The 27,536-nt window shown below is 43.3% G+C and overlaps 3 non-coding genes across 3 annotated transcripts; all 3 read left to right on the top strand.

Annotated features, from left to right (window-relative positions):
• Positions 1–19,297: 19,297 nt before the first annotated feature.
• On the top strand, positions 19,298–19,397 carry Mirlet7a-1 (microRNA let-7a-1). The gene has a single exon (NR_105087.1). It is a non-coding gene; the product is annotated as a microRNA let-7a-1 (primary transcript).
• Positions 19,398–19,649: 252 nt separating this feature from the next.
• On the top strand, positions 19,650–19,749 carry Mirlet7f (microRNA let-7f). The gene has a single exon (NR_105091.1). It is a non-coding gene; the product is annotated as a microRNA let-7f (primary transcript).
• Positions 19,750–21,389: 1,640 nt separating this feature from the next.
• Mirlet7d (microRNA let-7d) lies at positions 21,390–21,484 on the top strand. Its single transcript, NR_105090.1, has one exon. It is a non-coding gene; the product is annotated as a microRNA let-7d (primary transcript).
• The last annotated feature ends 6,052 nt before the right edge of the window (positions 21,485–27,536 follow it).

Here is a 27,536-nt window from a genome sequence, read left to right as displayed (position 1 = left end):
TTCAAATAAAGAAAATATTGTCATGTTGGAATGCAGACTGAGTACAGAGATTCCAATTCATTTTTTTGAGAAAGCCAAGAAACCTAGATATTTTCACATTAAATATCTTCATTCTTTTGAATGCTGTCACCAATTTAAAATAGATTTAAAATACCACCTGAGAGTAACACAGCATTTCTGTGAACTACATTGGACCCTAGGCCATGACTTGTTTGTAAACTGGTTGAGGAAGACAGTGTGAGATAAGTAATATAACAAAAATCTACCCCATTTCAAGGACAATCCTGGGGAGGAAAGTGTTCCACTTTGCCTGAGGTCTTTGCTTGTGGAATTCCTTTCTGTTGTGAAGTAGCACTTCAGGCCCTTCAGGAGTCATGGGCATATGGAGTAGGCTGAAGCTGTGGATGACACTGCCAGATATTATTTTCCTATTAGCCAAGCCATGCCATATCAGGGCCTAGGTGAACTGCTAAAGAAAACCCAGTGTGTTAGTCAGCATTCACAGGAAAGCAGGATCACAATATTCCCAACTGATGATGGTTTAACTTACAACCCTGGTTTATTGGGTTCAAACTTTATCATAAGCCAAAGAATATATATGTGTATATGTGCATGCTCATTGTTGGCTCAAATGATTATGAAGTTCAAGAAGTCCTACCATTTTCTTGAAAAAGTATTTTTTCATTTATTCATTTAGTGTTTGTGTGGAGGTCAGAGGATGGCTTGGCAGGCTCGGTTCTATTGTACCATGTAGATTCTGAACTTAGTCATCAGCCTTGGAGGCAAACACCTTTATCTGCTGAGCCATCGAGCTGGACCAAGTCCCACAGTTTTCCATATGCAGCTGGAAATGTAGGAAAGCTCCTGCTGCTGTAGGGTGAAGGCCTGGCAGTCAACGGAGAATCCAACCACTCCGTGTTCCTGGACCACTTTGGTCTACCCAAGCCCTGGAGGCATTAGATGAGGCCAACTCACATTGAGGAAGGCCATATGCTTTTCTCAGTTTACCAATTTAAATGCTAAACTCATCTGGAAACATACTCACAGACATATCTAGAAATAGCATTTAACAAGTAATCTTGGTGCATGGTGGCTCAAACTGACTTACTAAAATGACCCACTACACCAAGGAGTAAGGACACAGAGTCTAACCTATGAACAGCTGGGAGTCCAAGAGGCAAACTATCTTTTAGTTATGTAATGAATGTAGGGCCAAAGGGGAACAGAAGACACAAGGACAAAGGACACTTTAACAGGCACAGGCTGAGACAAAGCCTAGAGAACATTCCAAGAAGCATGGATGCTTTATTTTATAGTTTTGGTTACATATACTGATTTGTTTGTCTATTTTGAGAAAGTTGGAGGGACCCCCGTCTGCCATGAAGAAAGTAGAGTGGAAACTTAGATGTCAAACAATCAGACACAGGGCTGGCTACTCCAAGAACCTCAGTTGCAGGAGTTTGTTCATCTTTGGGCTCAGTATACACCCAATTCTTTCTGAGACCAGTAGGTTGCTTCTCCATGGGCTATTCCTATTTTATAGGTCCCCATTCTTATAGTATGGAATGCCCCTCCATAAACTGAGGGAAAGCCCTGTCTCCTAGGACAGAAACCAGAAACTTCACCATTTTCAGTCACATAGCTACAGTTAGGCATTTTGGGTCTGTAATCACCTTCAAACTAGTTTTCTGTTCACTACACACACACACAGACACAGAGAACACAGCTATGTCTATGAAGGAAAACCTACTTTGAGGAGTCTAGTTTTGTTTAAAGATAACAGTTTATGCCATCTTCTTTTATATAGTGTTTATAATCATTTCTCACAGTATACCGCGAGGGTTGAAGCCCTCCCCAAACCTACCCTTCCCACAAGCTCAAGTTTCTTGTAGACCCTAACCCTCCATCTTCTTAACTTGCCATTTGTTTTGGATGGAGAATAGGATAGCTGACAGTCTGAGTTCATAGTATAAGCACATCACTGAACTCTACAGTGATGTCCCCTGGCTGTATTGCAGATAAGTGCTCCCCCTCCTTTTTTTTTGTTTTCACTTAAAAATGAACAAAACTCCTATAGCATTAACTAATATAAAACAGTGTTGTGATCCTAAAGTCCTAGTAGGGGAAGTTTTAATAGGAATGGAGAAATACTTTTGCATTGATTTAAAAACAGGCTAACTGAGGACGTCTCTGAAAAAGTTTTAGTACAAAAAAATCAAGACACCGGATGGAAAAAGTAAAAAAGAATAAAAGTTCCGCTCTAGGTGACATAAGTCCTTATGTGACACATGGGTGAACTGAGGCTCAGAGCGGCTTTGCCACCAGGCCTCGGTGGTGAGAGGGAAGAGTCCGGGGGAGGGGGGCGGGGGGGGGCGGCAACGCCTCCTGTACACGTGAAAACCGCCCAGGGCACTCCGGCAGCTCCCGCCTCTCGGTGGGGCGAGCAGCCACGTGACGTGGCCCGTCCGTCACCGCGGGGGGCGGGACCGAGAGCACGGTCCTCGCTATTCTCCCGGTTCTCCAGTAGGGAAAGGGGAGCCGTCACGGGGGGGCGGGCCCGACCCGCCTGCCCCGCCCAGTGCGGGGCGGGCTCAGCCGCCGCCCTCCAGTGGGGCCCGGGCGAGCCCCGAGCGGCGGAGGCGACAGGGTGCGGCGCGCGTCCGTCAAGAGACGCCGCCAATGGGCGCGCGCGCCGCCCGCAGCGCCCGCCCCCGCATCGGATTCCCGGCGCGCGCGTAGCCTTCCCTCAGGCCGCCGAGGCGGCGCCCGCCCGCGCGCGCTTCCATCCGGGTTCTCGCGCGCTGCGGTCCGGGCGCGGCGGCGGCGGAGGCCCGCGGTGGGGAAGGCCGGGCCATTCCCGCGGCGGCGACGGCGGCGGCGACGAGGGGCCTTCTCCGCGAGCCTGAGGTGGGTACCGCGGGCGTGAGGGCGAGCGCGGGGCCGTCGCCATCTTCCCTGCCTCAGGCTCGCCGCGGCAGCGGCCGGGCGGCAGGCACGGCTCGTGGGCTGGCACGCCGCACCCCGGGCCCCGTGGGCTGCCCCGGCCGTCGCGGCCGGGCGGGTGTCCCCGGGGCCGGCGGCGGCGTTGGACGGCGGGCGAGCGGGCGCGAGCGGGCGGGGAGGGGTGCCGCGTGGCCGCTGGCCTGCCCGCCCCTCCGCTTCCCGCCCAGCTCCTCCCTCGGCGACCGGCGGGGGAGGGGGTCATTCTTCACATTCCTCACCTCGCCCTCCCCCCGCCTCCATCGAACTCGCGGCGGGCGGAAGTCCCCTCCCGCCGGCGCCCGTTGGCCGGCGCCGGCCTCCCGCCGTGGCGTGACTGGCTGCGGGCGGTGCCGGGGCCTCGTGACGTCACTTCCGCCATCAGGTTTGTGGGCCGGGGAGACCTTGGCTTTGGGGGTTGGGATGCAGGAAGGTAGGAAGTGCGGGGGGAGGGACGGGGCGGGGCCGGCTCCGCCCCTGCTAGCTCGCCCGCCCGCCCGCTTGCTCGGCCAACTGCGGCCTGCGGGGCTGCAGCAGCTGCCGGGCCCGGAGCTGGAGCGCCGCCGCCGAGGCCCGTCCTTGGCCGGGGGGTGGGGGGGGGAGCCGAGAGCGGGAGGAAATCGGATCCCGGGGGAGCGGCACCGGAAACGAGTCCGGCCTTTTGGCCGGGAGGCTGCAAACTCCGGGGACCCGGGACCTCTCGGAAGGCCGGCTCGTAAACTTGCCGGCGCGCCTTCGGGGAGGCAACGGGGTAACCTTTCTGTCCTTGGCCGGCAGTGCCCTCCCGGGATCCGGCTCGTTAGCCGAGGTGCTCGTGTGTGTTGTGAACATGGTGTGCGGAAAGCACCGTTACGGAAGGGTCAGGGGAAAGAAGGCACCTGAGAAACTGAGTTAAAATGCACGATAATGACAGGTTTCATTAACTCCAGTGAAAGTGTTGCCGCCTGGGCACCCAGTTCTTAAAGAGCAGTTAGCGTTCTCATGTTTTGATTGCCTGACAATCTTGTGACGAAAATTGAAAGTGAAGTTAAAGCAGTTTTATAAGAAAACAAGATAATATATGTATTCTGGCTTCCTTTTCTTTGTATTCTGGTGTCAGGCAAAGCAGTAATAATTTGGAAAATTTGGGTATTGTGAGTGTAACTTTTTGTTAGAGGATGGGAATCTTCCAAATGAAGTCAAGACTGAAGAATATTTTTAAAGCTCAGTAAATGGGGTGTGCATTTTACCTTTACGGGTAATTTTATTGTAGAATTCAATAGCTTTTTTTAGTCTTGAAACAGGCTGTCTCCTTTCTCAGTATATAAATTGAAGTTGTGCTGAATTTGAGACTCAGTGATTTTGCAAGTTGGAAAAGTAGAGGATAGCAAACATGCAGTTATAAAGAATATGTAGGGTGGTGTGCACTCCTCAAATCCCAGCAGACGAGGCTGTATAGTTGGTCATTGTGAATTAAGTGGATCTCAGACCTTAATTCTTTAAAGGTCCTGGGAGTGTCCCCAATAACCCTTCGTTGCCATCAAAGAAACTTAATTGGTGTTTATACACATCTAGGGACAGCTCAGTGATAAGCCCAACAGTGACCTGAGTTTGGATCCCAGGCACTCAACCAATAGTGGAAGGAGAGGACTGACTCAAGAAAGTTATCTTTTTATCTCAATTTGTGAAAACACAATAAAAAGTAACCATAACAACCTCCTCCCCTGTATTTCTTTGCATAGCCTCGGCTCTCTTGGAAGTAGTTCTATAGATCAGGCTGGGGGATTGAAGGAATCTGCTAATGCCACCCAGCTAAAAAAAAAAAAAAAGTTGTGAGGTATCACAAAGCCAGAGCAGGAGTTGCAGCTTAGTTGGTAAAGTGCTTGCCAGGTATGCCCGAAGCCTTGGCTTCCATCCTCAGCACTCTGTAGTTAGGCATGGTGGCATCTGCCTGTAATCCCAGCATTGTTGTTATCCTCAGCTACATAGAGGGTTCCAGGTCAACCTGGGCTGTGTAAGACCTGGTTTCAAAAGAGGGAGATAGTGGAAAACCACACCAGTTTTCCAAATCCTGTATCACATTTGTGTGTGGTGATCAAATATTTTTGTAGAAAAGTATAAAGCATGAAATAATGTGCTAATTCAGTTGTGAACATTTGTATACTTGGAAAGTACCATTTTATGAGTAGCAAAAAAAAAAAGTTAATGTCCTAATGGACGAATTTCCTCCCTATAACATTGGGCCTCCAAGGAATATTAGTGATAGGCCTCTAGTCATATTCATCAACATTTGTACCTCTCACTTAAGTCTTCATGAGTTGGAAAGTATAGCTACTACTCAATGTTAGCATGGGTTTCAATCAATAACTTTCAATACCTTTAGAAACTTTTTTTTTGTTTTCTGGTTTTTGGAGACGGGGCTTATCTGTGTAGCTTGTAGACCAGGCTGGCCTTGAACTCAATCTCTGCCTGCCTCCCTCCTGAGTGCTGGGATTAAAGGCATGAGCCACCACTGCCTGGGCTTTAGAAACTTTTATTTACACTATAAAGCATCTTTCTCAGAATACTAATTGTCAATTTTTTGTTTGTTTTTGGCCTCATGTTACCTCAGGACCAGAGTAATGAGGGGCCTCCAGATCCTCAACATGATCTTTGCTTGTATGGGCATTCTGTGCATTATGTAATCACTTAGGAATGAACTTCATTAAGTAGATAAAGTCTGTCTTTTTGGTACTTAGTAAAATCTAGAGTATTTTACATTTACAGCAGGAGTATAGTTACAGTGTGTACCATTTTGACCTCAGGTTTCAGGTGTTCGGCAAAGATAAGTATATTTCTTAATTAATAATACAATTGTGGGAATTGTTTAGCTGCTTTTAAAAAATCAGATTTTGCTAGCTGGATACAGCTATACAGGTGTTTTCTGTCTATCTACAGCTTTATCTCGGATAAGGCTTTTTCCAGATATAAGATAGAATTAAGTTCTCTAAGGCAACTGAAAGGTATCCCTTGTTCTTTTTACTAGAATGTTTTGAGATATTTTAGATAAGTTGCTTTAAATTGGTAAGTTTGGATGTGGCTTGGGAGCACTGTATTTTAGTTAGTTAGTTTTTTCTATTTCATCTGTATATTTCCATTAAGGTGATACTACATTGAAGTCCTGGGAAGGAATGACTGACATTGTGAGAGCAGGCAAAACTAACACTATTTTAGATTAGACACCATCTTGAGGGGCCCCTGACTGGACCCTGAACCTGGTTCCAGGAAAAGCCACAAAAGGCTAAAAATTGCTTCAGAACTCATCCCCCTGAGTCAGCTAAGACTAACAGACGGGTTATCATGGTCACCAGATTTTCTAACAGAAAATGCCAAGGCATGTACCCCTCCCCCCTCAACTTTTAGTTTTCCCTTTATAAACTCTCCCCTGCTGATTTGCGTGCGCCCCCCCTTCTCCTCTCACCTGCCTTTGGATGGCCTGAATTTAAGTTTGCTTTCAATAAACCCCTGTGCATTTGCATTGGTACCTGGTTATGTGGTGGCCATGTTCAGGGTTCCCCCCCATCCTGGTCATAACATTTTGGGGGCTCGTCTGGGATTCCCTCCCCCCAACCTGGGCCTGAGGGGTTCTTGACTGGCTGGTAAATATTTTTGTCTTTGTCCCCGTCTCTGTCCTTGTGTTTGTACTTTTGTTTTCAAAAGTGTGCCAAATCTGCAACATGGTCCAGTAACAGTCGGTGTCTAAGACAGGTGGATGAGCTAAAAGGACTGCGTCACTGGGAAAGGGGAAGAGGATACCCTTGAGACTTGTTTGATCAAGGATGGAGAACCTAGAGTATGAACGTTTTTTGGGGTAATTGAACCTGGAGAATTGCTCCCTTTGAGGCATCCCAAGCTGCTACTGTTTTTGCATTATTATTGGTTGTCTTCCTGGGGAAAAGTTTACCAGGGCAGAAACACTGAAGAGAATACATCTTCCGACCCCACTCCTATCCCAGAGCCTGCACCTGTGGAGACTCTGGGGAACAGGCAGCAGCCCCTATGGAAGCTGGTCAGGAACCAGAGTGGGGAGAGCCAGAAGCACTAGGAGTCAGAGGGTGGGACCTCCTGACACTTTCGCCCTCCCTTTAAGAGTTGCAGGTACTCCTGATGCATTTGGGAACCAACTCTTTCACTTTTGGACCTTTGCTACTAATGACCTCTAAAACTGGAAATTCTAAACCCCCTCTTTTTCTAAAAACCCTTGTGGTTTGTTCAGTCTCTTCAAGACTGTCCTTTTTATATACCAGCCTACCTGGGATGACTGTCAGCAGCTTTTTCAGATCCTGTTCACTACAGAAGAGAAGGACCGGATCCAGGTGGAACCCTGGAAATTGGTTCTGGGTCCCACTAGAGAGCCTACCACCAACTAGGCTCTCAGTGATGCTGCCTTCTCTGTGACCCACCCCGGATGGGACCACAATATGGCTGAAGGTAGGGGGAGCTTCCTGGTCTATCGCCAGACTCTTAGCAGGTCTCAAAGCTGCTGCACAGCAGCCTGAAAATCTGAGTAAGGTCTATGATGTTAGACAAGAGGCAGAAGAAAGTTCAGTCGAATTCTTAGAGTGGCTGCAGGATGTCTTCTGGAGGTAGACTCCATATGAACCAGACTCGCTGAAAGGCACAGCTGCCTTATTTCCAGCGTCTATTAACCAGCAGCCCCAAATATTAAGAAAAAGCTACAAAGGATAGGAGTAGAAGATATCAGAGAGTTAGTTGTGTTGGCTGAAAAAGTATACAATGGAAGTGCAGAGGAAAAGCAGATGAAGAACAACATAAAACCCACCATCTTCCAAGTGTGTTACTGGCTGCTGTGGCTTAACCTGAAGAACGCAAAAGACAATTGAGGTACCTGATTGTGGGAAACAAGGACCAAGAACCTAGAGGAAACAAAGAAAAAACCTGGTTAGGAAAGAATCAGTGTGCCTATTGTAAGAAAGAGAGACATTAGGCTAGAGAATGCACAAATAAAGACTAAGGACAACACTAAGGACTTAGGCAAGGGACAGACAGGGGAGACAGGGCTTGGACCCCCTGCTCGAACCTAGAGTAGTAACTCTTAAGAGTGGAGGGGGGAAAAGATTAACTTCATGGTTGGTACTAGGGCCCAGAATTCAGTGCTTTTAGAACCATCTGGGCCCGTGTCCAACAATCAGACCTAGGTCCATGGGACCATGGAAATAAAACCCTACTCATGGACTACCCAGAGGACGGTGGATTTGGGAATGGACCAGGTAACCCATTCATTCCTAGTAATACCATAATGCCCCTATCCTCTCCTGGAGTGGGACCTGCTTTCCAAAATGAAGGCTCTAATCCATTTCTCCCATAAAGGGGCCAAAGTTCTTCGAGAAACTGGAGAACTGGTCCAGGTGCTCATGACTCATTACCTCACAGATGAATACAGGCTACCCCAACCCGAGGTCGAGCCAGAGGCTGACGTATAGATATGGTTCTCAGTTCCTTCAAGCCAGGACTGAAACTGGAGGTATAGGACTTAAAAAATATTAGTGAACCTAAAACATGGAACAGGACCTATTAATGTCCACCTGTACCCCATGCCCCGGGAAGCTAAGGCAGGTATTACATCCCACATAAGGTGTCTGTTGAACCTTGGGGTACTGAGGCCTATTCAGTCGACCTGAAACACACACACACACACACCCCCAATCCACCTGTCAAAAAGCCTCATGCCATTGATAATCAACTGGTCCAGGACTTGAGAGAAGTTGACAAATAGATAATGGACATTCATCCCACAGTCCCAAACCCATATACCCTGCCACCAGAGCACACTTGGTATGCTGTCCTGAACTTAAAGGATGCTTTTTTCAACCTCACATTTTTCAACCCTGAGCCAACCTTACTTCACCTTTGAATGGCACAACCCAGAGATTGGGGTCAGTGGCCAACTAACCTGGACCCGGCTACTGCAAGGATTCAACCCCCCCCCCATCTTTGATGCTTTACATAAGGACTTGGGTGAGTACCATACTCAACACTCAGATGTTACCTCATTCCAGTATGTAGATTATTTGCTTAAAGCAGCAACTGACCAGGAGACTTGCCTAAGAGGGGCCAAGGGACTGCACCAAACATTGGGAAAACTAGGTTATCGAGCATTGGTTAAAAAGGCCCAGATCTGCAAGTGGCAGGTCACATATTTGGGTTATGTCCTAAAAGGGGCAGTGATGGTTGTAAGATGCCTAGAGAGAGAAGGTGCTTAAGATTTCCAGTCCCAACCACTGCAAGACAGGTGAGAGAATTTCTCAGCACTGCTGGCTTCTGCCAGCTCTGGATCTTTGGGATTGCGTAAATAGCTAAGTCTTTGTATGAGGCTACAAAAGACAAAGAAAAATTCCTACGGAGAGATAGCCAGTAGGTGGCCTTTGAGACCTTAAGGCAAAGCTTACTGTCAGCCCCAGCCCTGGGTCTGCCTGATGTCACTAAGCCATTTTATCTGTTGATGAGCATGGAAGAATCACCAAAGGGATTCTAACCCAGACTCTGTGACTCTGGGAGCCATCTGGCTTACTTGCCGAGCAAACTAGACCCAGTTAAGACAGGATGGCTTCCATGCCTTTGCATAATAGCCAATGTGGCTTTGCTGGTAAAAGATGCAGGCAAATTGACTTTGGGGCAGAACCTAACCATTGTTACCTCTCATGCTCTTGAAGGGGTACTCAAACTACCTCCTGACCAATGGCTCAGTAATGCCTGCCTAACCCACTACCAGAATTGCTAAGTCCCACCAGAATAATGTTTCAGGTGCTCACCACTCTGAACACAGCTATGCTGCTACCTGATCGAGACCTGGAAGTGCCCCTACGTGACTGCTCCAAGATCCTTGCACGGGTGCACAGGGCCAGACCCTATCTACAGGGCACTCCTCTGCCAGATGCAGAGGTTACCTAATATGGATGGGAGCAGTTTTATACATGATGGACAAAGGGGCTACAGTGACTACATTGGAAAAAGTGGACAGGGCTGAGCCAATGCCTCCCAGCACTTCATCACAGAAGGCAGAGCTTATGGCTCTGACAAGGGCCTTAGAACTAGGCCAAGAGAAAAGGATTAACATTTACACTGATAGCTACTATCCCTTTGCAATGTGCATGTACACGGAGCAGTATGCAAAGAAAGAGGGCTCAACTGCTTAAGGAGAGACTATTAAAAACAAACATGAGGTTCTAGCACCCAAAGAAACTGGTTATTATTCATTGCTTGGGACATAGGAAGGGAGACGGGCCAGTGCCAAGAGGCAACAATTTGGCAGACAAGGCAGCTTAGGAGGTGGCTCTGCAGGCTGGGCCTATATTGGCTTTAGTTCTTGTGGACCTAGAGCCCTCTACGTTGCCCAAGGCTCCCTAATTTCCAGGAAAGATCTAGATTGCATAAAGACTTCTGATGACACAGTGTCTAGAGGGATGGTGGCCATTGGCCGGCAGTAAAATCATCTTGCCTGACAAGTTGGTTCAGAGCCTAATTCACTGTTCCTCCCACATGGGGGTCTGCAGAATGCAGGACCTATTGATACACTCAAAAGTCAAAATCAAAGATGGAAATCAAATCATGGACCTCGTTCTCCAAATGTAAGGCCTGCCAACTAACCAATGCTGTGGCCAAATCTTAGAAATCCAGGATCCTGACTTAGGGAGGAAGAAACTCAAGTTTCTACTGGGAAGTTGACTTCACTGAGGGAAAACCTGGCAGATATGAATATAAATATTTACTGGTTTTCATAGACCTTTTCAAGATGGACAGAGGCTTTCCCTGCCAAGCATGAAATAGCGTAGGTGGTAGCAAAGAAATTGCTTGAAGACATCCTACCCAGGTATACTTTTACTGCTATGATAGGGTCAGGTAAGTCAGGATTTAGCTACCATCCTGGGGTGTGATTGGAAATTTGCATTGTGCTTGTTAGATCCCAGAGTTCAGGACAGGTAGAACAAATGAACAGAATCTTAAGAGACCTTAACAAAATAGCCTTAGAGACTGGCGTGGACTGGGTAGCCCTCCTCCCCTTTGCCCTTTTCAGGGTAAGGAATCCTTACCAGATGGGGCTAACTCCCTATGAAATCATATTTGGCAGAGTGCCCCCCCCCATTGTTTCTGCTCTACAGATGGAGCTCCTGGCCAATATAGAAGAACAGGAAATGCTAAAGGACATAAAAAAGCTACACTGGGCACATACAAATTTTGACCTAAACTTAGGGCCCTTTATGAATCTGGTAGGTTCCCCCTCCCCCCCTTAACTTCACAGGTTTTGACCCAGGGACTGGGTCTATGTCAAGAGACCCAAGAAAACCTAGAGCTCAGATGTAAGGGACCCTTCGTTGTTCTGCTCACTATTCCCATATTCCCATGGCTTTGAAAGTTGACAGAGTGGCAACCTGGATCTACTACTCCCACACCAGACTGGCGAACCTCTTTGCCCTGAAGGAATACTACCGTGGACAAGGAAGGGAGGCAACAGCACACCACCGATCTGCTCAAGGTTTGAATTCAATGACACCTTGAACAACAACCTTTATAATCATCCTATTGGTGCAGACATCCGCCCATGTCCACCCTACAAGAGACTCCTGTACCCAATGGAACCAAAGTTGGATAGTTGTCAATGCAGACATGGGGACCATAGCCAATAGTACTCTTACCAGTCTCATTTAAGCAACTGGTTCCCCGACCTCTAAGTGGACCTTTGTGACCTGGTAGGAGACAATTGGAACCCCTCAGATCAGGAGCCCTTCCCTAGGTATGGATGTAACTCCTAGGGGACGTGGGGCCACCAGATCCCTGGGGTTCTATGTCTGCTCAGGACACTCCTGTTCCAAAGCCCAACATAAGAAATGTGGAGGGCCGGGGGATTCTTAATGTGCCAGTTGCACGTGAATACACTGGGTGGATCAACTGGTCACCCCTTCCTCCCTCCATGACGGGATATGATAATTGTCTAACAGGCAGGGGACATAAAAACAGTGGTGATATGGTTCCTAAATCACCCCTGGGTGATGGCTGGAGGGCGCTGCAACCTACTGGTTAACTGCTTTTATGAGACTGGCAGAAAAGCTGATTGGACTACTGCTAAAACTTGGGGTTTGTGACTTTACTGTCGAGGCCACGATCCAAAACTAACCTTCATTATCCTCAGACTGCAGTCAAGCCTCAGCCACGATAGGCCCCAACCAGCTGATTAACTCTGTATCCCCCAGGCCCATTCTTCCTACATTCTCCGCCCAGTTCTGTGACTCTGACCTATGTATCCCCTTACCACCAAGGGCTCTCTTTCACAGCTCTTAACAGCATCTTACCTGTTCTTGAATGCTTCTAGGCCAGATGTAACCACCGCTTGCTGGCTGTGTTGCGACACTACACACCCCCTTATTATGAGGGGATTGCATTGCCAGGAGCTTACTCAAATACCTCTAACTCCAGGGATTGCCACAGGCAGTCCAAGGCATTCCTGACCTTCCAGCAGGTCACTGGATAAGGCGCCTGCATTGGATGGGTACCCCAAGCCACAACCACCTCTGCAACTCCACCTTCCCCGTTTGAGGGCTAAATTATCTAGTTCCTCCCATGGGCCTGTTTGACTGGCCTAATAGCCTGTGCCCATGCTCAGAAGAGCTCAAGGGTTCTGTGTCCTAGTCCAGCTCCTTCCCCGACTGATCTATTATACCGAAAACGAGTTTCTCCACTGATTTACCCAAACCCTTCGAGCTCCCAGACGGGTAAGGCATGAGCCTGTAACTACCTTGACCCTTAGCCTTATACTTGAGTATGGAATAGCAGCTGGCATAGGCACAGGCACCACTATTGTTGTAAATTAAGGGCTAGCTTAGATGCAGACCTTAGATGTGAGGTAGATTCTGTCAGAAACCTGGAAGACTCCCTTATCTCTAACAGAGGTAACCCCCCAAAACTGACCAGGGCTAAATCTCATATTTTTATAACATGGCAGAGGACTTTGTAGTGCTTGGGGAATAATGTTGCTTTTATACCATTGAGGTTATCAAAGACAACAGGGCTAAGATCAGACAAACAAAGATGGGAGAGAGACCAACCAGGGATGGTTTGACTCCTAGTTCAATGGCTCTCCCTGGATGACCACCCTAATATTAGCCCTGACAGGTCCTTTTTTAATACTTTTTGCCCCTAACATTTGGTCTCTGTATCATCAGTCGACTAATGTGGTTTGTATGTGAGCTGGTGGGGACCCTTCAGTTGATGGTCACTTGAACCCAGACTCAGAATGAGATGATGACCTACGGGTTCTGGTGTATGATATGTTCCTATCCAAAGTCCATAAGTGAGAGTCCAAGATTGGCCTCTAAGATCCAAAGAGATGGGGAAATGTGGGACCAAGCAAAACTAACACTATTTTAGACTAGACACCATCTTCAGAGGCCCCTGACTGAACCCTGAACTCAGTTCCAGGAAAAACCACAAACGGCTAAAAATTGTTTTAGAATTCCTTATTCCCGAGTCAGCTAGTCATGAGACTAACAGACAGCTTATCATGGTCACCAGATGTTATGACAGAAATTCCTCACTGCTTGCTTATTAACCCCAGAGCCAATCAGCCAAAGAGTCACCTTCCTACTCTAATCAGAAAATGTCATGCATGTACCCCCTCCCCCCCCAGCTTGTGGTTTTTCCTTTATAAATCTTCCTTGCTTTCAATAAACCCTTGTGTATTTGCATTGGTACCTGACTCTGTGGTGGTTGTGTTTGGGTGGGCGGGGTGTGTGTGGGGGTGTCCCAGGGTGTAACAGCATCACCTTAATTGCATCTCCCTACCTTGTTCTCTTTTATCTTTGATTTTGAGACAGCTCTATCCCTAGCTAGCCTGGAACTCTTGCTTCTGCTTCCCAGGTGCCTGAATTAAAGGCAAGTGCTACCATGCCTGGCCCCATGTCTTGTTCTCTTTTGGCTTGTGTGATTAGATAATGTCTAGAAAGGAACTTAAGACTGAATGAATTGTCTATTAAGAATGGCTAATTTTAGCAAGTTCTGTAATCTATATTAAATAACTAGATTTAGGTTAAAGGTTATGGTGGCTGTAGAGGAGTTTTGAAAGTAGGGAAGGAAGGACTAAGACTCTTCAAGTTGAGAATCTATAGAATAATAAGCTGAACAAGTCACCCAGGTTGGAGTCACTGCCTTACCCTAACTGTTTGCACATGTTTATAGAGTTTAGAGCCCAGTGTATTTAGATATATGGGGATAGCATAGAATTTGGCTTATGTGTGATAGAAGATTTAGCCTAATAGTCCACTGTGTAGTGGAAAACTTGAAAAGGAGCGCTGAGGATTGACTTGGCATTGATTACCTTTTAAACAGTTTTCAGAATTTAATTAGCTCTGATTTAATCAAAAGTGTCTTAAGTGTCTGCCATATGTCTAAGAAAGGAAATGTCCTTTTGGGCAATGTGACCTAGTAAATACTTTGCTATTTAAAACTTAACATGAACCTCAGGGTTAGTGCATTGTATTTAATTGGGTGGAGATCTTGTAATTGGGTTTCTTTGATTAGAGAAACAGAAATCTCGAAAATGTTATCCAGTGCTCAGAAATTACTTCCTGTTGCTAGACATACTGAAAGTGCTTTATCAAAGGAAAGCAAAAATACCATTGGAGAGTTTAGTAATGTTACACTATCGAGCAAGCACCAGCAATTCATATTCAATTGAGTATTTGAGATAGAGGGCTAAGTGGCTAGGGTTCTAATTTTGAATTGTGTGGGGTAAGTTAGTGAAACTGGAGGTAGAACTAGAGGAATGCTTTGTTCTATTTGTAGGAAAGTTGGGACCAGCAATGTTGCACGCCTTTAATCCCACTTGAGAGGCAGACGCAGGCGGATCTCTATGAGTTTGAGGCCAGCCTGGTCTACAAAGCTACACAGAGAAACCCTGTCTTGGGGCGGGGGAGGGACTATATAGAAAAGTAGCATTCTGAGCTATCCTCTAAAAACGCAGAAAAATACCAAGTACCCCTCTGACTCACAGCATCCAAATGTTACATAGTTGCCAGTTATCTTTATTTCAAAATGAAGTAAATGTGTTTTCTGTCTTTTTCTCTCTAACTTTGCTTTAACTGAACATTGATTGCTTCCCCTTAGCTGTAAATTTACATTTTAGTTTCCAATGTTTGTCCTAATCAATTTCTAAATAGCAGACAGGTAACAGTTATTACCAAAATAATTTGTGACTATAATCATTTGCAGGAATTAAGGGTTTATTGATTTGTGGATGGTGTTATTTTCTGCATTATGAATGACTAGACCTGGGTCAGAACTGTTTAGAATTATGAGTACTGCGTGGTGGCTCACACACCTGTGGTTTCAACACTGGAATCTGGAGCAGGAGGAATGTTGGTGAGTTTTGGACCTAGGCAAGTCCTTGTCTCACATGTAACAGAAAGGATACAAACATATTTCTTGCTGTTTGGTTGGGAGAGGTGGAAATAATTATAATGAATAGTGATTCTATTTGGTAGATTTCTGTGCCCCTTGTTCCAACCCAATTTTAAAAAGTTGCCTGGCTTCCGTGGTGCATGCCTTTAATCCCAGCATTCGCAAGGTAGAGGCAGGCGGATCTCTGTGAGTTCAAGGCCAGCCTGGTCTACAGAGCGAGTGCCAGGATAGGCTCCAAAGCTATACAGAGAAATCCTGTCTCAAAAAACAAAACAAAAAAAATTAAAAAAATTAACTTTAGATTATGTGTATGAGTGTTTCACGTGTGTCTCAGAGGTCAGAGCATTGGATCCCCTGGAACTGGAGTTATGAATGGTTGTGAACTCTGTGGATGCTAGGAAATGAACCTGGTTTTTCTTCAAGAAAGAAAAAGTGCCATTAACTGCTAAACCATCTCTCCATCCTGGGAATTGTGTTAATAGCTTTTGTCTTGAATTACTAGATTGATTATTGGCTTAAGAAACAGTATACAGTAAGCATGTTGCACTCATCAAGAGTGAAAAATAGTGCATTTTGGGGCTGAGTGTATTTCTTATGTCATAACACTTGCTTAGCATATATGAAGTCCTGGGTTCCTTTTTCAGCACCACTCACCCTCAAGCACACAAACGCACGTGCACACACTAGAGGGGGCATTTTATAATGTTTCAAGAATTTGCACTTCGTTTTGTGCAGTGTTGGGAAGGATTGAACTCCTCAGGTTCTTGATGAATATACTAGGCAAGCATTCTTTCATTGAACTACATCTCCAGTCCCAAGCATGCTTTAAATGAGGAAGCTGTTTGGAGGTTGGTGTTGAACTTGCAGCAGAGAGCAGTCTTGGATCTGAGGGATGATTTTGTCTGTCTGTCTGTCTCTTTTTAATAGAGGTTTGGTCTTTTTTTCTTTTTCTTAAGGGGTGTGTGTGTGTGTGTGTGTGTGTTCACATGCTCAGGATGGATGCCCTCTTTTGGCCCCCAAGTCCCTGGAGCGGGAGTTAGAGGTGGTTGTGAGCCACACAATATAGGTGCTGGGTCTTCTGAAAAAACAACAAAAAATCTTCACTGCTAAGTTATCTCAGCCCTGTATTTGACTTTTCTAGAGACAATGGTTGTAAATGCATGTATTGGCATTGTCCAAATGAGTTCTGTTGGAGTATGTTGGCAACCCTGTGCTATTTCTTCCAATTTGGGGCAAGCTGTTACGTTTAGTAACAACTTAACTTAGAAATATTTTCCTCTATTCATAGATCATTTTGTACATTGTATTAATATTACAAGTAGGAAAAGGTGGGCTAGAAAGGCTGAATTTATTGTATGAAGTGAATGATTAGGAAAATTTGAAACGTGTCCCTTTGGCTTTAAATAAGTAATGATCTGAACATTTGTATATAGAATTTTTGTGTTTGCTTTTCTTGAGAGTATGCTTAGGAAGCAAGTTGTCAGGTCTTAATGGTAAACTTTGCACTCATTAAAAAACCATTTCTGATCAACACGGCATTGTTTTTTGGCACCAACAGTCAGTTCTTGTAACTCTGAACACCAGTTGTGGTTATTAGTACAACTGCCTTAAGAACACTGCCTCACTTCAGAAGCTACTTCAGTGCGTTGGGTGCCACTTGCATTTAAACTCAGTGAGTGTAAATTCACAGGCTTGCCACAACTCGTTCCTTAAACTTAGTATTTGTTATACTGGTGCGTAGAACTCGGGACATTTTTGTATGAGGATGTTTCTAGATCGAAAGCTTTCTGAAATATGTCATTCTTTCTAAGGTCATTCATTACTTAGAGGCATGATTGATTTACAGCACTGGCCGTTTTGTGATTAGTTTCCAGGTTCCTTCCCTGTAGGTTGAGAACTAAGGCTGAAAGTTCATACTTGGTAAGACCTTGGTTTTTCTGGTGACTAGTCCCTAATCTGAAACTGTCTACAGGGAGGCCCCCTAGTCATGCATCACTTTTTGATGTTAAATTACAGTCATTTGGGGAATTGGGAGGAATTTTGGTGCAGTATTCCAGGATATCTAACTTGGGACCAATACTAACTTAAATTTGTTGTTATTTTGGTGACAGTTCAAAGTTTTAGTGAATTATTTAATAGTTACTTAAAAGCAGCTTTTTGCCATTTCACTATTCTCAGCAGATGTCTGTAAGATTTGTTTGTGTACATCTTTGCTAGTATTTGTTGTGTGTGTGTGTGTGTGTGTGTGTGTGTGTGTGTCTGTGTGTGTGTGTGTGTGTGTCTGTGTGTGTGTCTGTGTGTGTGTCTGTGTATGTGTCTGTGTGTAGGACAGAGGATGACTTGTAGAAGTCAGTTCTTCAACCATGTGGTTCCTGAGGATTGGAACTTGGGTCTTTAGGTTTGTTGATAGGTACACCCTTATAGGCAACCTTACTCCCTGGACATCTCTAGTCCTCATTTCCTTTTGATTAGTTGCTTTAGTGGATATGAGATCATGGGTCGTGTTTTGGATAGGTATTTTCCTAGTGACTAATGAATGGTGTTGAGGATTGTTTCATGTGTTTATTGGGTATTTGTTTATTATCCATGTCTTTGCAATAATTACACTGTCCTTTCAATAAGTTACTTAATGCTGTTACTTATGTTTGTGGTGGTAGGTAGGGGTCCAGGTTAATCTCTGCTTCTAGATAGTAGCTGTCTGAACATTGGCAAAACAATTCTTACTCCATTGAATAGTCTTGCCTGGCTTTTGAGATGGGATTTGATTTTGGTCTCAAATTTGTGGCAATTGTCTGTCCCGTCCCACCCTATCCCCAGCCTCCTTCGTATTCTTACTAAAAATCTTTTGACCCTAGTATACAGTTTTATTTCTGGACTTAAACTTTGATGACATTAAATTGTATGTTTTTGCTTATATTTGTAATAAAATGGGTGTCTTCACTACTAGGTCCACTACAAAATCTTGTGTTTAATTAGTGCTAACTGAAAATTTTATAATAGAAGTATCGAAGCCTGTAATTGAAGACTACTAATGGATTTTTATTGTAAATATCCAGGATTTTATGGTTCCCATCCATATGAAACCTGTCTAGCTAAAGGCAGGGTCCTAACAGAAACACTGTCAGATGTTTCTGTTTTTCTGAGACCATTAAATATATGCTAAGTGGAATGAGCAGGCTCCATTTAAACAAATGCCATTTGTTCGTACATTGGTACATTTAGTAATGGATTATGTATGACAGGGCTTTTAGATTTTTGAAGTCATTGTATATTGTGAGATTGGATTCTTTTCATAATGCCTTATCAAGGAGTAAATAGATTGGATTTTTTTTTTTTTTGTAGTAGTAGTAGTTACAAGAAAAAGACCAAAAGTTGCTAAGACAGATAAGACTGATTCTTTATCCGAGATACTTGGGACTTTTCAATTATTACTTGAAGTGCTCTAGATTATTTGCACCATAGATAATGAAATCTTGGGGGCGGGACCCAAGTCTAAACATAGTTTATTTGTGTCTCATAAACACCTTTATTTACTGCTTGAAGATAATTTTATATATATTTAATATGCCTATATATTGGCTTTGATATCACACATGGTCATTTATAAATTTTTTTCATTTGGTGACCTCATATTGTTACTCTGAAAACTTCAAGCTTTTGGACCGGGAACATTCTGAATCTTGTAACATACTGCATTAAGGTTTTATAGATGCTCAAATGTATTGTATAAAGTTATACTGAAACTATAACGTAGGTCATACATGTAACAGTATTCAGTTTAACTTCTTATTTGTTTCTCATTATGCAGGGAACCGGGATTACAAAGGAGAACGGCTTCCTGTGGTGCTCAGCTGTGATTGCTTTCAACATTCGCCGTGGATATTCTCTTCACTGTGGGATGAGGTAGTAGGTTGTATAGTTTTAGGGTCACACCCACCACTGGGAGATAACTATACAATCTACTGTCTTTCCTAAGGTGATGGAAAAGTCTGCATTCATGGAATCTTGGAAGACCAAGAACTGAAGTGTTTTAAAGTGTAACTTACCTTAAAAGGCATTTGTTTATGGTGGGCATGTCTTTTTAGATTAAAAAAATTAACAAGTATATGATAGAAATGGGGCAAGTTTTTACTTATGTGTTCTATGTCAGTGTAAATGGATTTAATTTTGATTGATGCTGATGATTTAATTTTAACTTTCTTTGAAAGAGATTGATATTTATTCCAGAAGAAAAAAATTGCTCTATCAGAGTGAGGTAGTAGATTGTATAGTTGTGGGGTAGTGATTTTACCCTGTTCAGGAGATAACTATACAATCTATTGCCTTCCCTGAGGAGTAGACTTGCTGCATTGTTTTTATCTAGAGGATATTATAAAACTTAGGTGAATTTTGACTTTTTGTTTTACAGTTAATTTCCTTAAAGTGCAATAAACATGGTTATATAACATTTTTAGTGTGCATGTTTCAAGAAATTTAGACAATGGAATGGGAAAAGTTCTACATTTCTGTCCAGGGAGAGATGTCTTGGGAAAAAGGACATACCCATTAGAAAGGGTACTTCTGGGCTAAATTCAAATCAGATGGCTTGTCTTATTTCCATACTTTGAATGCTGTAGATGTTAATACAACTTCATTGATATGTTGGTTTGGACAGACTTTACTGGCCAACAAAAAGAAAGGGGCTCTGGCTTCTGTCCTGGCTCTGCTAAGACCTCAGTTTTACCCACAGAATAAAAGAACCAAAACTCAGGTGGCAAACTCCATAATTGGTATCTTTAAAGAAAACATTAGAGGATTATTAGAAAAGCTTATTTAAATGTTAGCACCATCAATGGGCTCATGTTTCAACTTTTTCTAGTGATCAAACTGTATCTGTTGGGCCTTTAATGCAGTGCCAAAAGGTCCAGGTTTTAAGTGTTTGCTATTCAAACTATTTTGAAAAGGCAGAATATGGAAGGCATGGACAATTATAATACCTAATTATAATTGTAGTGAAATGTCATAGTCAGTATGATCTTTACATGGAACAAAACTGTCCTTGGGACAGGCTCAATCCAAATAATTTATCCTGAACCAGATTTAAACTATCTGGCGTAGATAGACAGACACTTTGGAAAATTGGTCTTTGTTCTAAATTTGACATGTAAAACACAAAGGAGCAGGGGGGACTTACACAGATAATCTAATAATGCCAAAGAAAGGCAGAAATGTTTAAGAAATTCTTCTTTGCTTAATCTTTCTTAAGTTGACAATATGTATAACCTGTTGAATGTGTTGCAAGTAGCTGAGTTATTTTTTTGTGGTTTTCTGCTCCTTTTATCCTTCCAGCATGGATGTCTACCAGTTCATAGTTTTGAAACAGATTTTCCTGAGGCCTGGAGACATCACTTTATATTTTGGTTATTAATTGCATGAGGACTAACATCCTTATTATTCCAAGTAGATAGAATTTGGAGAACTGGTGTATTTTGTAAGACCACTTAAAAGTGACTGTGGAGAGTGATGCTCTCTTAATGTTGCTCTTTGCCAGTGGCAAAAGTCATGACCAGAATTTGCTTCTGTTTTATTCAGCAGGGTCAATGGAGATGCTAACCAAAAAGTGAGAAGCATATGGCCTGAATATGGGACAAGCTTTAAGTTCATTTGTTTCAATTGATAGATCACAAGCAAGTTTTATATATTTTGTTAGGTAATATTCTGGTTAAAAAAGAGGCCATTTTATGAGACATGATGTTTCAATTTTGATAATTGTTTTAAATAAAAGTGACTCTAGTATGCAGTGGCCCAATTGTTAGATGATTGGTTTTTTATCCTCATGTAATTGGATTAATTTTTGGCTTTTGCCAAAATCAAGTGGCCAAAAACTTTTAAGAACATCAGTGAAAAGAATTCTAATTGGTTGAATTTGTAACAATTTAAAGGCCTGGTTTAACATGTGCTTGAAGCATCTGCCACGTAGAAGACCAGCAAGAATAAAATGGGCTCCTAGGAAGAGGTAGTAGGTTGCATAGTTTTAGGGCAGGGATTTTGCCCACAAGGAGGTAACTATACGACCTGCTGCCTTTCTTAGGGCCTTATTATACCACCGTACTGTTTCCTTTCTACCTTGGTTTGGTGTAAGCAAGAGTTCTTCTGCAGGTGTTCTCGTGGAAACATTGCAGGTATCCTGAAGATAGTGTTTGCATTGATTAGTAAACAGAAGCATGTCACCAATGTTTGTTATGGTCATCTAATGAGAATTTGAGATTTCCAAAGCAAACCGTAGTTGTTTATGTATCTTACATTTGGGTCACTGGGATGTTTTGGAAAGCAGAGTTTTCATATTCATCATTTGCTTAATTTTTTTCTTCTGTGACATGGAGAGTATCAACTATTCCCATATTTGAAAGAAAGCATTTAACAAAACTTTGGATATTTGGCCTTAATACTGTAAATATGTAAAATGTTTTGTGTTTCCTGTATAGTGAGGGAAGTATTGCATTGAGTGGCTCGTTATACAGCTTGTAACTTGACAATATAAATGAAAATAGTTGTTAGGATAGTAGACTAACATTTTCAATAAAAATGACATACTTTTAAAACTTTTGCTTTCCTATTTTGTGCTGTGTCTACCTCACCCATTGTCATATTGTAGCTTTGAACCTGAGATCCTTTTATTTGACTTTTCAGATGCTAGGCTTGCAAGTGTGCCCCATTATACCTGACAACAAATCATCTTACTGTTTTCTTTAAATATCTATTAACTTCACTTTTCATTAGTAACTACTACCATTATTACTGTTACCATTAGATGTATTACTAATGCCAATTCAATATTCAACATTTCTTATTTTGTAAACATCTGTATAACTTTGTGTCCCATGTGGATGACTATAAATGTGGTTACGTTTGCTTACACCTTTGAGTTGTCTTTGAGCTTATACAAGCAAATACTACCTTGCAAATACTGTTCCCTCTTCGTTTCCCCAGTCTGGTTCAGATATTTACCAAACAAGGAAAGGTGCCAAGTCTGGGATCCCAGGGTTAACTTTACTATTAGTAAATGTGTTCTATTAATACTGTAAGGGGATTGACCAGTGTCTTGGTTTGCTTTCCATTGCTGTACTAGAGACCAACCATGACCATATATGAGAAGGAAAGTGGGTTTATTTCAGCTTAAAACTCCATTATTCCACCACGGAGTAAAATTGGCAGGAACCTGAAACAGGCTATGGAAGAATGCTGCTTTCTGGTTTGCTCACCAAGACTCACTCGGCCTGCTCTCAAACAACCGAGGACCACCTGCCCAGGGGTGCTACTTCCTAAAATAGGCTAGGCTGGACTCTAGCAATTTAATGCCTCAGACTTTCTTGAAGACCAATCTGATGGGAGTCTTTTCTCACTGAGGTTTCCTCTTCTTAGATACCTTGTATTAAGTTGACAGAAAACTAGAACAAATGGGAATTCAGGGTATGTCTATACTGGCATCTGGTTCTAATAGATGGAGTTGAGAGGGTTTCAGGAGAAACATGCTATATATACTGCTGATGATTGGTGATTCTAGCTGTTTCGAGACAAATTTATGGAGTATAGGTTATAGATTGGTCAGTGAAGTTCCCTTAAGCTTTAGACATTAAATTTTTAAGCTAGAACTAGCATTTGTTGCTCTGTCTTTGAAGACAGTCTCCATGTCCTTGTCTGTATTGGAACTCATGTAGAGTAGGCTGGCCTTGAACTCAAGAGGTTTGCCTGACTTAAATATTATTATTTTTTTTTTTGTGAGAAATGCATTACTCTATAGTACATGTTGGGTTTTTCAGAGGAAATTCAGTGTCTCATGAGTTTGTTTAACCCTGAGAGAATAATGAAAACACTAACAGGCTCTCAGAAAAAGGCTTTGTGATTTAGCTTAAAATAGGTCTCTGGCAGTTTTGGTAAGTCTGAGCATGAGCAGTGGGGAGAGGCCAATGCCCAAAACACCTGAATCTTGGAATTTGGCATCTAGACTAGAATCAGATGTCCCTGGTGCTAGCCTTTGTAAATTTGGGTCACTAAGTTGACTTCTGGTGTGTGTTAAAGCAAGATAGTCAGGTAAGCTGGCAAATTTGAGAACCAATGCAATCAAAAGGTGATGGCCGAAACAAAGTAGTTCAGAAACTGCTTGTCATAGGAATATAAATTTGAACAGTCATACAATGAAACCCCTTCAGAAGAGTTAAGTCAGATCAGCCTGCGTTAGCTGATAATTAGCATTCTAAAACCTCAGCAGGTCTCCCCAGATTTTGCAGTGTGGAGAGACTTGCTTGAAAAAAGGAGTTAGGTCTAGACCTCAAGCCTGAAACACTACAGGGTCGAGTCACTGGCCCTATCCTATCTACAGAGGCCATCTATACAAGATAGATGGCTAAGGGCCTCCCATAACATCAGGAAAAAGAACATGGGGCTCTGTGGTGATACAGGGTACCTAGGTATTGTGAATCCTTTACAGTATACTGGAGCCCCTGTACCCAGGCCAGTCTTGTCCTAACAACTTGACACTGCACAATAGGGATGAACTCATGTTTGAGCCTGATGTTAACTGACCACAAGACTGAAGTATGCTTCAGTGAGATGTTATCTTTTGGTTTCAAGAGACAACATCAGTAACCAGGATTGTTGAGGGTTTTGTGTATGTTTTGGGAAAGGTGGGGAAGTAGCATGGGCCAGAGTGTGTCCCAGGTTTTTGCCCCAAGTAGGAATACAATGACCCAAAGCCCAGCCAGTTGGATTTGTATTATGACCAGCATCACTGCCTTGATTTTGTCATTCTTGGGTTGAGATTACCACAGGACTGATGTATCAGTAAATTGGTGTTGGCCTTCATGCTGTGTTGGTGACAGTGGGCTTTGGGCTCAGACTTGGAGCATTGTAGAGTTGGTGGCCATGGGATTGTTTGATTTTCTTTAATCCCTGGCAGCACAAAATGGATTAGTAGTTGGGAGAGGAAAAAAAGCAAGTTGAGTCTGGGGCTAATCCATCTACAGAAGGCCCAGAAAAAGTGGAACTGATAGCTTATCACAGGTGACTATACCATTGACCTTCCCCAGCCTCAGAGAAGAGCTTGGGGTGAGTATTCAGTCATTGAGTTAATTCTTAATGATTCCATAGCTACTCATTGGAACAAATGAGGGTCAGGTGGCCTCTGGTGGTTTGAGACTACTGAAAACTGTTGAAGGTACCAGCTAGTGCTGAGGCAGCAGAAGTGACTACAAATTGAGAATTAGCCTGCTTTTTTAAAACTTAAAAACAAACTTATTTTACATACCAATCCTAGTACCCTCTCCCTGCCATTCCACGCACCCAACCCCCACTCCTCAGGATAAAGCTTCCCATGGGGGTTCATCAAAGCATGTCAACGTCATTTGGGGCAGGATCTAGGCCCTCCCCTGTATATCTTTACCCATAGGGAGTGGGCTCCCAAAGCCCATTTGTGCATGAGGGATAAATACTGGTTCCATTGCCAGTTCCCCAACTGACACCCACATTCAGGGGGTCCTGGTTCAGTCCTGTGCTGGTTCCCCAGTCGTGTGCTGGTTCCCCAGCTGTCAGACCCGGGTCCATGAGCTCCCACTTGCCCAGGTCAGCTGCTTGTGGGTTTCCCCAGCATACTCTTGACCCCTATGCTCATCACTCCTCCCACTCTACAACTGGATTCCATAAGTTTAGCTCAGTATTTAGCTGTGAACCTCTGCTTCTGATTTCCATCAGCTACCGGATGAAGGCTCTATGATGGCATTTAAGGTACTTATCAATCTCATTATAGGGGAAGGGCATTTAAGGTAGCCTCTTCACTATTGCTTTGATTCTTAGTTGGGGTCATCCTTGTGGATCATTTCCCTAGTGCCAGATTTCTTGTTAAGCCCATAATGGCACCCTTTATTAAGGTATCCATCTTTGCTCTCCTCTCTTCTTCCCCCAACTTGACCTTCCCGATCCCTCATGTTCTACCCATTTCCCTTCTCCCCTCCCCTTTCTCTTATCGCTCTCCCCCCCACCCCCAGTGCTCCCAATTTGCTCAGGAGAACTTATTATCACTTTCCCCTTCTCAGGGGGCCCATGTATGTCTTAGGGTACTTCTTGTTTCCTAGCTTTTCTGGGCTTGTGGATTGTAGGCTGGTAATCCTTTGCTCTATGCCACATATCCACTTATGAGTGAGTATATACCATGTTTTTCTTTCTGTGTCTGGGTTACCTCAGGATGGTTTCTTCTAGTTCCATCCATTTGCCTGCAAATTTCAAGATTTCATTTTCCCCCCTATTGAGTAGTACTCCATTGTGTAAATATACATTTTTTTAAAAAATCCATTCTTCAGTTGAGGAATATTTAGGTTGCTTCCAGGTTCTGGTTATTACAAATAATGCTGCTGTGAACATAATTGAACAAATGTCCTGTGGTATGAATCTTCATCCTTTGGGTATATGCCTAAGAGTGGAATTGCTGTATCTTTAGGTAGAATTATTCCCAGTCTCCTGAGAAACTGCTGTACTCATTTCCAAAGTGGACTGTACAAGTTTGCATTCTCACCAGCAGGGGAGGAGTGTTCCCCTTTGTCCACATTCTCTCCAACATACACTGTTGGTGTTTTTTGATTTTGGCCATCCTGACAGATGTAAGATGGTAACTCAGAATTGTTTTGATTTGCATTTCCCTGATTGCTAAAGGTGTTGAACAATTTCTTAAGTGCCTTTTGGCTATCTGAGATTCTTCTATTGAGAATTCTCTATTTAGATCTCCACCACGTATTTTAATCAGATTATTTGGTTTTATGGTGACTAGCTTCTTGAGTTGTATATTTTGGAGATAAGCCCTCTGTCAGATGTGGGGTTGGTGAAGATCTTTTTTCGATTCAGTGGGCTGCCTTTTATCTTGCCCCCTTCATGATAAAGGTCCTAAACATAATAAAGGCAATATACAGTCAGCCAACAGCCAACATCAAACTAAATGGAGAGAAACTCAATGCAATTTCTCTAAAATCAGGGACAAGGCTGTCCACTCTCTCCATAAGACAACGAAAGGAGATCAAGGGGATATAAATTGGGAAGGAAGAATTCAAACTTTCACTATTTGCAGATAAGAGAGTCTACATAAGTGACCCAAAAATTCAACCAAGAAACTCCTACAGCTGATAAACACCTTCAGTGGCAGGATACAAGATTAGCCTGTTTCTTTTGGGAGAACAGGTACAAAGAAAACCAGATTGTTAAAATGAGAGTAAGGCCTGAGACATGGCTTAGTGGTTAAGTAGATTGGCTGTTCCAGAGGTTCTGGGTTAAATTCCCAGCCAGCATGTTGGCTCACAGCCATCTATGAGATCTGGTCCCCTCTTCTGGCATGAAGGTGAACATGCAGACAAGAGCACTTATCCCTAAAATGAGAATAAATGCCTCAGTTTTTCACATGACATTGCATGCCAACAGACATGAGGAACTTTCTGGAATCATGGCTTTAATAAGGAATAAAATAGATATCAGAAATGATCTGTTTGGGGGGCTGGAGAGATGGCTCAGAGGTTAAGAGCACTGACTGCTCGTCCAGAGGTCCTGAGTTCAATTCCCAGTAACCACATGGTGGATCATAGCCATCCGCTATGAGATCTGGTGCCCTCTCCTGGTGTGCAGATATACATGGAAGCAGAATGTTGTATACATAATAAATAAATAGATAAATAAATAAATAAAATCTTAAAAAATGATCTGATTGATCAAAACAATTGATAAATGTGAGCTTTCAGGTTTTTTTTTTTTTTTTTCAAGATAGGGTTTCTCTGTAGTTTGAAACCTGTCCTGGAACTCGATCTGTAGATAGACCAGGCTGGTTGAACTTTCAGTTTTTTAAAGTAAATGAGCTTCAAAAAAAAAAAAAAAAAAAAAAAAAAAAAAGTAGAAGGCATCAGCAGAATAAATAAAGCGGGAATTGGCTTGAAGATAGGCCATTTTAAGATTGAAGGGTGGTGGTGGTAAAAGGATGAAGCCAATTGGGACTTGAAATTACCAAAGAATTTGAGAAGCTTACTCAAAGAGATGACAAAAAACTTACCCCGGTGAAGCAAAAACTAAAGACTACTATGCCTAGCAAAGCTATCGTTTATAAATGAAAGAAAAATAATCTC

Source organism: Cricetulus griseus, chromosome 3, assembly GCF_003668045.3.
Source record: "Cricetulus griseus strain 17A/GY chromosome 3, alternate assembly CriGri-PICRH-1.0, whole genome shotgun sequence".
Lineage (NCBI taxonomy): Eukaryota > Metazoa > Chordata > Mammalia > Rodentia > Cricetidae > Cricetulus > Cricetulus griseus.
The sequence above is the reverse complement of the archived record's forward strand: the minus strand, read 5'-3'. Positions and strand labels throughout refer to the sequence as shown.